At 51.5% G+C, this 12,415-nt stretch overlaps 1 non-coding gene across 1 annotated transcript; it reads left to right on the forward strand.

Annotated features, from left to right (window-relative positions):
- Positions 1-2,943: 2,943 nt before the first annotated feature.
- Trnar-ccu lies at positions 2,944-3,016 on the forward strand. Its single transcript has one exon. It is a non-coding gene; the product is annotated as a tRNA-Arg (tRNA).
- The last annotated feature ends 9,399 nt before the right edge of the window (positions 3,017-12,415 follow it).

Consider the following 12,415-nt stretch of genomic DNA (forward strand, 5'->3'; position numbering starts at 1 on the left):
TAACATCTGACCAAGCAATCCCACCCGCCTTTGCTGAGGGCATCATTATACCAGTCCACAAACCAGCCCGTGGTTCGATGGTCACGAGTTACAGACCGCTCACCCTCCTCAATGCCGATTACAAGATTTTCGCGCGCTTACTGGCAATGCGGCTCCGAACTACACTCCCTCATATCCTCTCGCCAGAACAAACGACGCCTGGCGGACAGATTAACATACAGACTGCCACAGGGGAATGCCGCGACTTAATTGCGATAGCGGCGGCCTGCAGGCTCCGGGCAGCGGTCGTCGCTATAGACTTCGACAGCGCCTTCGATAAAGTGCGTCATCTTTTCCTGTTTTCGGTGGCAGCCCGAATGGGCATCCCCCCTCCGTTTCTCGACGTCATCCGGCGTCTTTACGACAGTGCCAGTTCACGTGTCCAAGTCAATGGACGTATAGCAGGGCCGGTACCTATCTGCCGTTCGATACGGCAGGGGTGCCCCCTCTCTACCCTCCTGTATGCTATTGCCCTTGAGCCCCTTATTGGGGGCTTGACGACCAAGCTTTCTGGCCTCACCCTACGCCAACACACTTTTCGCTGTCGGGCATATGCTGATGACCTCCTCCTCCTCATTCGCTCCGGCTCTGAGATTCGGGATGTCCTCGACTTGATTACCCGTTATGGGGCTGCCGCTGGCAGTGCCATGAATGTCGCCAAATCTTCTGCAATGCACATTGGACGAGGCCTCCAGGAGGGTGCAGTGGCACCACTGCCGCTTGTGCGGACTTTCCGGTACCTGGGCATTACCTTTACCCCCACGGTCACACGCACGGCGGCAACGAATTTCCGTCGCCTGTTACACGTCATCCGCAACGACGTCCGCCAGAACCTCTTGCGCCGCCAGGACACACTTCAAAGGGTTGCGTTTATTAATCTTTATGTGGCATCAAAATTGGTTCACATCGCGCAAGTTCTCCCTCTGCCAACTGCAATTGGGCGCAACCTTCAGGCGGCTTTTGGCTATTACCTCACGGCTGGTTCAATGTTTAAAGTCCGTTATGAGACACTTACCCTGCCCACACGGTATGGTGGCGTCGGGCTCGTCAATGTCCGTATGCGATCTGCAGCCTTGTACATGAGTACCATGAGAAAACAGTGGATGGGCCAGGGTACATCTCTAACACGCAGCTTGCTTGAGGTCCTCCTACCAGCTTCCACCTCACCACCAGTGTCTATCGGCCATATCGTGCCTCATTTGTCCCATCTTTCGACCTTTTTCGTCGACTACAGTTATATACATACCAGTCTCCCAGATACACGCCCACCTAGGACTAAGGATTTTTACAGCCTGTTGCTGCGCTGTGTTCCCCGGAATGTGATGGAGACCAAACACCCCTCCATCCAGTGGCCCATAGTATGGACTACCGTCCACCAGCCCTTCCTCCCTACGAACGTCCGGGCGCTGTGGTATCACATAGTCAACAGGAAATTTGCCACGAAGCAGCGCCTGCACAACATTGGCTTGTCAGAATCCCCTCTTTGTCTCCTTTGCCAGCAACTGGACACTGATGAACACCGTCTGACATGCGCCTCATCGCAAGATGTATGGCGCTTCGTGCAGCACATCATTGCCTGCTCTCTCCGGGTGCCACCAGACACAGTCGAGCCTCGAATGTTTCTATACCCGGAGGACCGACATTTTCCCGCCGCCAAATGTCATGCTATTACGTGGGTCAAAGGGTGGGCGGTCGCTTATCTCTTTAATGAGGGACCTAAATCCCGCCTCGACTTCTGGACCTATTTACGAACAGCCCATGCAGCTCTCGAAAACACGCCACGTTACCGAACATTATTTGCTAACTATCTTCGAGCGGTCCTTGTTAGACCTCCACTGAGTTGGGGGGTGCCTGGCACAGAGGGCACCCTCCCCTCCTCCCCCGGCGGTGTCTGAGTTTCAACCGCCTACGATCTATTCTACTTCTGACCTCCGCGGATGGGAGAGCGCGTCGCAGATTGCGCGGATTTTATTTTTTTTTGCTTTTCCTTTATCCTTTCTTTTTCTTTACCTAGAATTTATATTTCTTTTATCTTTCGCATATGTGTTTCCCATAATTTCATGCTATTAGTGAATATTACAAAAACACATGCAAATAAATAAATAACAACACCTTCCACTACTGTTGATTCCTGTTTCTCCCACTTCCCTAAGCACCACAGGCTCGGTGGTGGTGCGGGGGACACTGTGGCCAGGCCTCAGGTCTCGACCCCTGCCCACTTTGCCCCCCGAGCCCCCACCGGTCCACTATTATATTAAAATAAAATAAAAAAAAAAAATAAAAAAAAAAAGGGGTGGAAATTGCCCCGAAAGGAAAAAAAATAAAAAAAAATAAAAAAAAAAAATGGATAAGGCATCGGTCTCCTAAACCGGGGATTGTGGGTTCGAGTCCCACCAGAGGTACACGTTTTACTCACTGGGGAAAAATCACTCTCACCACATACAGCTGTAATAGTTGAGAAAGCTGGCATTTCTGAGTGCTTACAGGTATCACAGGTATGACGTCGATATGAAAATACGCACTTACTGACAACCAGAAACGAAACGACGGCCATTATCAATCGACCTATTAGCTGCGGAAGTGTTTCAAAGCTTGATGGCGCTGTGAAAGGAAACGCTATTTTAAAATTACTTGTTGGTAAACGGTATGACCCATATGAATAGTCACTTACCTGTCTTGTGTGCAGGACTTAGAGTTCACATAGGGAATAGCCTAAGACGGCAGGTATAAGAATTGCCTGCAGAAAGTAGGTGCCTGGACTTCGATACGTCTGAGTACGTACAGGCACACAGGAAAGGCTCATGCGACGTCCTGACACTCTGCAGACGTAGAGTAGCGCATCAGGAAGGGTACACTTGGCAAGTGTTGATTTGAGCAAGCACACCGCCAGTTAAACGGCAGTCAGCCTCTGTGGCCTAATGGATAAGGCATCGGTCTCCTAAACCGGGGATTGTGGGTTCGAGTCCCACCAGAGGTACACGTTTTACTCACTGGGGAAAAATCACTCTCACCACATACAGCTGTAATAGTTGAGAAAGCTGGCATTTCTGAGTGCTTACAGGTATCACAGGTATGACGTCGATATGAAAATACGCACTTACTGACAACCAGAAACGAAACGACGGCCATTATCAATCGACCTATTAGCTGCGGAAGTGTTTCAAAGCTTGATGGCGCTGTGAAAGGAAACGCTATTTTAAAATTACTTGTTGGTAAACGGTATGACCCATATGAATAGTCACTTACCTGTCTTGTGTGCAGGACTTAGAGTTCAGAAAGGGAATAGCCTAAGACGGCAGGTACAAGAATTGCCAGCAGAAAGTAGGTGCCTGGACTTCGATACGTCTGAGTATGTACAGGCACACAGGAAAGGCTCATGCGACGTCCTGACTCTCTGCAGACGTAGAGTAGCGCATCAGGAAGGGTACACTTGGCAAGTGTTGATTTGAGCAAGCACACCGCCAGTTAAACGGCAGTCAGCCTCTGTGGCCTAATGGACAGTCGAGGTGCGGCCGTCGTGCCAGTCGGACGTGCCTGGAGCGTTGTTTACGTGCTCAGCTGCGGCTTGCGGTGCGGCACGTGGTGAGTCGAGGGCCGTTGCGGCGCGCATAACATCTTGTTGTTAACGAATAGAACCTAGCATGGAACACCCAGAGCGAAAGGATACTTTGAAGTTCATGTTTGATGGCAGTTTCTCTCGACCGAAGTATTACGAAGTCGAACGATTTCTTGATGAACACGTAAAATTACCCCCACCGATATCATTGGTATCCATTTGTCTATTGTTAGTAGCACAGTTTATATCAAATTGCGTGACCCAGAATTGTGCGACAAAATCATCGAGTCATGTGGCGGTACCTATAAATTTCGACACAGTGACGGAAATGTGGGTGAGGTGACTGTTGTCCACGCTGGTCTTGGTATTCGCACCGTCAGAATTTTCGAGTTGCCTTTTGAAATCACGGCCGAACAAATTAACGCTTCTCTTAAGTCCTACGGCAAAATTATCAGTAACATTGCCGAAAAGTGGGCCTCGTTCCATAAGTACCCTGTCTTGAATGGTGTGCGGCAGATTAAGATCGAATTGCAACGGCATATTCCATCCTACCTAACGATTTGTGGATACAGGGCGATAATCATGTATGAGGGACAGCCCCGTACATGTTCCGGCTGTAATTCCACAGGCCACGTCCGAGCACAGTGCATCCAACGACGTGTGACACAGCTGCCTGCGGGTGAACTAGCCACTCCCACGCAACCGACAATATTACCGACTACTTATGTAGCGGCGGTCCGTGCTAATACACCCACGGCGCCGGCTGTGGACGTGGGACTTCGTGTGGCCGATATTACGAATGACGGAGATGTACCTATGGAAATATCTACCACTCAGGAAGCTTTGCCGGCCACTGGCTTACTAGACGCGGCGCCCCGTGACGCCTCACGTGAGGCAGCTCGGGTCGACGGCGTCGAGGCTGCTACAACCGATGTTGACAGACGGCAAGAGACAGGGACTCTTCCTCTTCCTTTAGAGAATGCGGAAGTCTCCGTCGGTAGGTCCTCCCCGAAAAAACACAAGAAACGTCGGATCGCTCGTCCTGAGGCAGCCCAATCGGCGCTCCTCTTGCGTGAAAAGGCCAAACAAGCAGGCCGCATGATCTGCGATGACACTTCGGGGACCGACGATTGTCTTCCGTCGTTGGCCTCACCCACGACTATTGACGATGATGTCTCCAACCTTGACACGGGGAGGGCAGAGACTTGTGCACCACCGCGGACGGACCAAGTGCCGGATGCGCAGGGTGACGGCCCGCTATGCGGTTCCGGAACCGCCACAGCAGGCGCGACAACGGCTGTGTCTGTTGTCAATTGGGCGGATGACACTGAAGATATGGCCGGCACTCCCGACCGTGACGAACCGTTGGCAACTGGTGATACGCTGCTTACGCCTCGGCGCAATGCAGCTTCCACGGACGGCGACGTCTAGACTTATTCGACCTCCGAAGCGGACGACTGCTGAAGGGATAAAAATCTTACCTGTTTCCATCTGCAGATGACCAGTCGTCCCATATCGCTCCGTTCACGACAATCATATAAGATTTCTACTATGAATGTAAACCGCATTGTCTCTCAAGCAAAAATCCACAGCCTTCGACAGTATTTACAGGCCGCTGATATAGATATTCTGTTCGTACAGGAAGCAATGACTCCACTCCTAGCCGACGTCCCCGGTTATGACGCCATTGTCAATATAGGAACGGAGGCCGGTACCATCATTCTGTATCGGGAAGGCATTGAATGTTCTTGTTTGTCCATGTTACCTACCGGACGGGGCATTGCCGCCCAGTTCCATGATGTACTCCTTCTTAATGTGTACGCTCCTTCCGGTTCCAGCGCGCGAGCGGCGAGGAGGGAGTTTTATACTGGAGAGATAGCGCCTTTAATCACCGACTTGCGCCTGCGTATTATTATGGGTGGTGACTTTAACTGCGTTTTGCGCCGCTCCGATCAAACGCCGAATTTTAACTTCAGTCAGGAACTGCTGACACTGGTCACAGAATTGCAGTTAGTCGACACGTGGGAGACCTTACACCCAGATGAAGCTGCCTTTACTCACTTTACGCAGACGTCTTCCAGCAGGTTAGATCGCATATATGTGCACCGCGGTCTTTTAGCCGACGTGGGAACTTGCGAATATTGGCCCGTTAATTTCAGTGACCATATCGCTTACCACACCGTCTTTAATCACTCGCCGCAGAAGGTTTACAGAGGCTTCGGACGATGGCAACTCAACTGTCGCCTCTTACAAGACGCCACTTTAGAGCGTGAGATACGGTCGGTTTGGCATTCCGTAACATCACGCAGGCCCACGTACCCCACGTGGATTGATTGGTGGACGCTTTATGCAAAGAGGAAACGCATTACTTGCCTCAAACACCACGCCAGGATTCGCGCGCGCCGTGAGAAGGAAATCACTGAATTCTATTTCTGCGCCCTGCGAGAATTGTACCGGGATTATCATCAGGTGCCTAATAACAACACGCACGTACGCAGACTCCAAGCGAAAATTACATCCTTGATGGGACGGAACGCTATCGGCCACCAGATTCGTGCACGTGACTTCACCAACTTGCCGCAACAGCAGACGTCTGTTCACCATATCGTCCAACAGTTACATGCGGTGCGCAGGAAACTTATTCATAAGTTGCAAGATGCCGACGGTGCTTTTTATACCCAACACCGCGACATCAAAAACCATGTTGCCAACCACTTTGCCGCACTTTACACCCGTGCGGGTGTACCACATGAGAAAGTGCGAGAATGGTATCACTCTGGACACCCACCGTACCGCATTACCGACGACGACAATCAGGACTTGCTCGCTCCCTTTACCAACGAAGAACTAAAGGATGCCCTGCTTGCCGCACCACGAAATAAATCTCCGGGCACGGACGGGCTCTCTGTCGAGTTTTACGTCAAATATTGGCCTATATTAGGGGACGGACTCACGGAGGTGTACAATGAAATACTACGTGGGATTGCTCTGCCCCAAGCCTTCACAGAGGGGTTAACTGTTTTACTACCTAAGACGCCGACGCCGACCACCACCAAAGATCTGCGGCCCATTACTTTGCTCAATGCGGACTTTAAACTTCTGACGCGCGCCCTCAATGCCCGATTACGGCAGCTGTTACCCGATCTTCTGGGACCATACCAAATGAGTGCGATACGTGGTCGCTCACTTTTTTTTTTTTTTTTTTTTTTTTGGGGTTTTAGGGCGCAAAACTTCTATGGTCATTAGCGCCCAGCCCGTGACGTAGAAAACAGGAAAAAAACGAAATTTAAAATCAGCAGCAATGGGAACAAAGTCATAAAATTTGAGAAACTAAAGGCAGAAGGTATGCTTAAAAATCCACTATAGAAAGGGGTTGGTTGTCCCCCAAAAAAAAGGCTTCAAATGACTGACGTCATTTCACTGTCACTAATAAACTGTAGAACGCGGTCAGCTGAGCGCGTGTCATCTGCTAAAATCGACGATAGATCAGGCGATAGCTGTAGACGGGAGCGTAACGGATTAAAATAGGGGCATTCAATTAAAAGGTGTCTGACCGTCCACGGCTGAGAGCAGTGGGGACAGAGTGGGGGAGGATCACCGCTTAAAAGATGTCGATGACTAAAAAGACAGTGCCCTATCCGGAGTCTAGCTAAAATTACCTCCTCCCGACGACGCGATCGGGAGGAAGAGGTCCATGCGCAAGGAAGGGCTTTCACTTCCCGCAATTTATTATGGGGAAGTGTTGACCAATGCGCATGCCATAAATGAGCAACTTGGCGACATAAACCGCTCCGTAGATCGGTAAACGGAAGAGACTGAATAGCTGGCCGAGGAAGAGAGACTGCAGCCTTGGCCGCTATATCGGCCGCCTCATTTCCACAGATACCAGCGTGTCCTGGGAGCCAGAGGAACGCCACTGAGACGCCCCCCAGGTGGAGCAAGCGCAGACAGTCCTGAATCCGGTGGACCAGAGGGTGCACAGGGTAAAGAGCTTGGAGACTTAGGAGAGAGCTGAGAGAATCTGAGCAGATTACGTACTGTATCCGCTGATGGCGGCGGATGTAGTGGACAGCCTGGAGAATAGCGTAAAGCTCTGCAGTATAAACCGAACACTGGTCGGGAAGCCGAAAGTGATTTGGGGTGTCGCCAACAATATAGGCACTCCCTACACCTAACGATGTTTTCGAGCCATCGGTGTAAATAAATGTGGCTACCGTCATTTGTGCACATAGAGCAGCAAATGCCCGACGGTAAACAAGTGTAGAGGTACCATCCTTGGGAAATTGACATAGGTCTCTGAGCAAGTCGATCCGGGGACGGAGCCAAGGCGGTGCTGTACCCCAAGTTGTCAAGAAGGTTTTAGGAAAGCGGAAGGAAAGAGAATGGAGCAGTTGACGGAAGCGGACTCCCGGGGGTAGTAGGGAGGAGGAGCGGCCTGCATACCCGACATCAAGGGAGGCGTCGAAAAAAAGGTCATGGGCTGGATTAGCAGGCATGGAAGACAAATGGCTAGCATAACGACTCAGAAGGACTGTCCGCCGATTGGATAGCGGAGGTTCAGCAGTCTCAGCATAAAGGCTTTCCACAGGGCTGGTGTAAAAAGCTCCAGACACTAAACGTAATCCACGGTGGTGGATAGAGTCGAGACGCCGAAGAATAGACGGCCGAGCAGAGGAGTAGACTATGCTTCCATAATCCAATTTCGAGCGCACTAAGGCGCGATAGAGGCGGAGAAGGACCACTCGGTCCGCTCCCCAAGAGGTGCCATTCAGGACACGGAGGGTGTTAAGGGAACGCAGACAGCGAGCCGAAAGATAGGAAACGTGGGAGGACCAGCACAGTTTTCTGTCAAACATAAGACCCAAGAATTTAGCGACGTCGGAGAACGGAAGGTTGACAGGACCTAGATGTAAGGAGGGCGGAAGAAACTCCTTACGTCGCCAAAAATTAACACAAACGGTCTTACTGGGTGAGAAACGGAAGCCGGTTTCGATGCTCCACGAGTGGAGGCGATCGAGACATCCTTGAAGACGTCTTTCAAGAAGGCTGGTCCGTTGAGAGCTGTAGTAGATCGCAAAATCGTCCACAAAGAGGGAGCCCGAGACATCAGGAAGGAGACAATCCATAATTGGATTAATGGCAATGGCAAACAGTACAACACTCAGCACGGAGCCCTGGGGTACCCCGTTTTCTTGGGAGAAAATACGGGATAGAGTAGTGTTCACCCGCACCCTAAATGTGCGCTCTGCCATAAATTCGCGAAGAAAAAGGGGCAGCCGGCCTCGAAAGCCCCAAGAGAACAGTGTGCGGAGGATGCCTGTCCTCCAACAGGTATCGTATGCTCTCTCCAGATCAAAAAATATTGCTACCGTTTGGCGTTTCCGGAGGAAATTGTTCATGATGTAAGTGGAGAGAGCAACAAGATGGTCAACGGCAGAACGATGTCGGAATCCGCATTGGGCTGGTGTTAAAAGACTGCGGGATTCCAGCCACCAAGCTAAACGGTAATGCACCATACGCTCCAAAACCTTACAGACACTACTCGTGAGAGAAATGGGGCGATAGCTAGAGGGGAGATGTTTGTCCTTTCCAGGTTTCGGAACGGGAACGACAATAGCTTCCCGCCATCGTCTGGGGAAGGTACTGTCGGTCCAAATTCGATTATAAAGGCAAAGGAGGTAGCGCAGGCTATGGGTTGATAAATGCAGCAACATTTGGACATGGATACCATCCGGTCCTGGGGCGGAGGAGCGAGAAGAAGAGAGTGCATGTTGGAGTTCGCGCATGGAGAAAACAGTATTGTAGCTTTCGCGATTTTGAGAGGAGAAAGCAAGATGTCGCATTTCCCCTGCACGTTTCTTCGGGAGAAACGCTGGCGGGTAATTTGAAGAGCTCGAAATCTCAGCAAAGTGCTGACCCAATGAGTTAGAAATTGCGACGGGGTCCACTAAGGTATCATGCGCGACAGTGAGCCCAGAGACCGGGGAGAAACTAGGCGCGCCTGAGAACCGTCGAAGCCGACTCCAAACTTCCGAGGAGGGAGTGAAGGTGTTAAATGAGCCAATAAAGAATTGCCAGCTTGCCTTCTTGCTATCGCGGATGACGCGACGGCATCGCGCACGGAGCTGCTTATATCGGATACAGTTGGCCAAAGTTGGATGGTGACGGAAAATGCGAAGAGCACGTCGCCGCTCACGTATTGCGTCACGGCATGCCTCGTTCCACCAAGGAACTGGGGGGCGCCGGGGCAATTCGGAGGTGCGTGGTATTGAACGTTCTGCAGCTGTGAGAATAACGTCGGTAAAATGTGTGACCTCATCGTCAACGCTGGGAAAGCGACGGTCATCGAATGTCGCTAGAGACGAAAAAAGTGTCCAATCGGCTTGGGCAAACTTCCAGCGTCGCGAGCGCATATATGGCAGTTGAGGCTGCAGTCGAAGGACACATGGAAAGTGGTCACTCGAGTGCGTATCATCAAGGGCGAACCATTCGAAGCGCCGGGCTAGCGGAACAGTACCGACCGCAAGGTCCAAATGAGATAAATTTGCCGTGGAGGCAGACAAAAACGTGGGGACCCCAGTGTTGAGGCAGACTAGATCCGCTTGGTGGAAGACGTCTAGCAATAGTGAGCCACGTGGACAAGGATGTGGAGATCCCCAAAGCGGGTGGTGGGCATTGAAGTCCCCAACCAGCAAATAGGGGGGTGGAAGCTGATCAAGAAGATGAAGGAGATCAGCTCGTGCCAGTGGTGTAGACGATGGAATGTATACCGTACATAGAGAGAACGTGTATCCAGAAAGGGAAAGACGGACGGCGACAGCTTGGAAGGAAGTGTTTAAATGGATTGGGTGATAATGGAGAGTATCATGGAGCAGAATCATGAGTCCTCCATGGGCTGGAGTGCCTTCAACAGAGGGGAGGTCATATCAGACGGACTGAAAATGAGGGAGAACAAAGCGGTCATGGGGACGCAGCTTTGTTTCCTGAAGACAGAAGATGACCGGCGAGTAGGATCGTAAGAGGATCGACAATTCATCCCGATTGGCGCGAATGCCGCGGATATTCCAGTGGATAATGGACATAGGGTGAACAGAAAATGGAGAAACGTGACCAAGGGTGCTGTCAACTCAACGACTGCTCAGAGCTTGCGACCGACAGCATGGAATGGCATTCAGTCGAAGGCAGAAGATCCTGATCCATAGGTTGGTCAGGAGCAGCTCCTGCCACCAACGATCGGCCAGTTGACCGGCCACCAGCAGTGCGCCTTGGCGACATGGAAGATGGCCGAGGGCGATTTCCGCCAGGTGGTGCTGTAGTTGGGACACGCCTTGGCGGAGAAGGAGAGGAACTGTGTTTCTTCGTAGCCTTCTTGGAGGTATGATGTTTAGATGAAGGAGGAACCGATGGTTGTGAAGTTGCAGTACGTAAAAACTCTTCACGAGAATGCTCTTTTTTCGAAGACTTGGCGTCTGACTTTTGGGCTCGAGATTTAGCAGAACCCGACGAAGGGTGAGCCATAGAGTGGGCAGGCGAAAGTGGTGAGGTTGAACGGGCGATCTTTGCGCTGGCCGATCTGACGACCGTGGTACTAAATGTGAGGTCGCAAGTCTGCGTGGCCGCCTCCTTTGTTGGCCGAGGAGAAGCAAGGACAGTGCTGTATTTTCCTTTCTGAGGCACTGTGGGCTGTCGACTGGCGAGTAACTTTCGAGCAGCAAAGGTCGACACCTTTTCCTTCACTCTTATTTCCTGGATGAGCTTTTCATCCTTAAAAACGGGGCAATCTCGAGAGGAAGCAGCGTGGTCACCCATACAGTTGATGCAGTGTGGGGATGGAGGTGGACAAGCACCCTCATGGGCATCCTTGCCACACGTAACACATTTGGCCGGATTGGAACAGGACTGGCTGGTGTGATTGAACCGCTGACATCGATAGCAACGCGTAGGGTTTGGGACATAAGGGCGAACGGAAATTATCTCATAGCCTGCTTTGATTTTTGATGGGAGTTGAACTTTGTCAAATGTCAAGAAGACAGTGCGGGTTGGAATGATGTTCGAGTCAACCCTTTTCATAACCCGACGAACAGCGGTGACGCCCTGGTCAGACAGGTAGTGCTGAATTTCTTCGTCAGACAATCCATCGAGGGAGCGTGTATAAACGACTCCACGCGAGGAATTTAAGGTACGGTGCGGTTCCACCCGGACAGGGAAGGTGTGGAGCAGAGAAGTACGCAGCAATTTTTGAGCCTGGAGGGCACTGTGTGTTTCTAACAACAGGGTACCATTCCGTAATCTGGAACAAGACTTTACAGGACCCGCAATTGCGTCGACACCTTTCTGAATAATGAAAGGGTTGACCGTGGAAAAGTCGTGACCTTCGTCAGACCGAGAAACAACAAGGAACTGTGGCAACGATGGAAGAACCGTCTGTGGCTGAGACTCAGTGAACTTACGTTTGTGAGCAGACATAGTGGAAGGTGAGGAAACCATTGCGGAAGAATCCCCCATGATTACCGGCGTCTCCGATGGCGCGCTCCTCCCTTGTGGGGGCCCTCACCGAGGGCACACCCGCCTTAGGTGATTGTTCACACCTCAGGTCACACCTCCCGACAAACGGACGGAGGGACCAATCGGCACTTTCGGAAGGTATCAGCTCGGGTAATCACCCCTCCCTGGGCCTGGCCTTTACCAGGGGGTACGTACGTGTCCTACCTGTCTACCCGGGGCGGGGAATTACGCGTTACCCCGTCACCGGCTACGCATGGAAGTGCATGGGTCGGCCTTCAGACACGCACAGGGAGGAAGAAAGAGAAAGGGAAAGGA

The sequence above is a fragment of the Schistocerca piceifrons genome, chromosome 1, assembly GCF_021461385.2.
Source record: "Schistocerca piceifrons isolate TAMUIC-IGC-003096 chromosome 1, iqSchPice1.1, whole genome shotgun sequence".
Lineage (NCBI taxonomy): Eukaryota > Metazoa > Arthropoda > Insecta > Orthoptera > Acrididae > Schistocerca > Schistocerca piceifrons.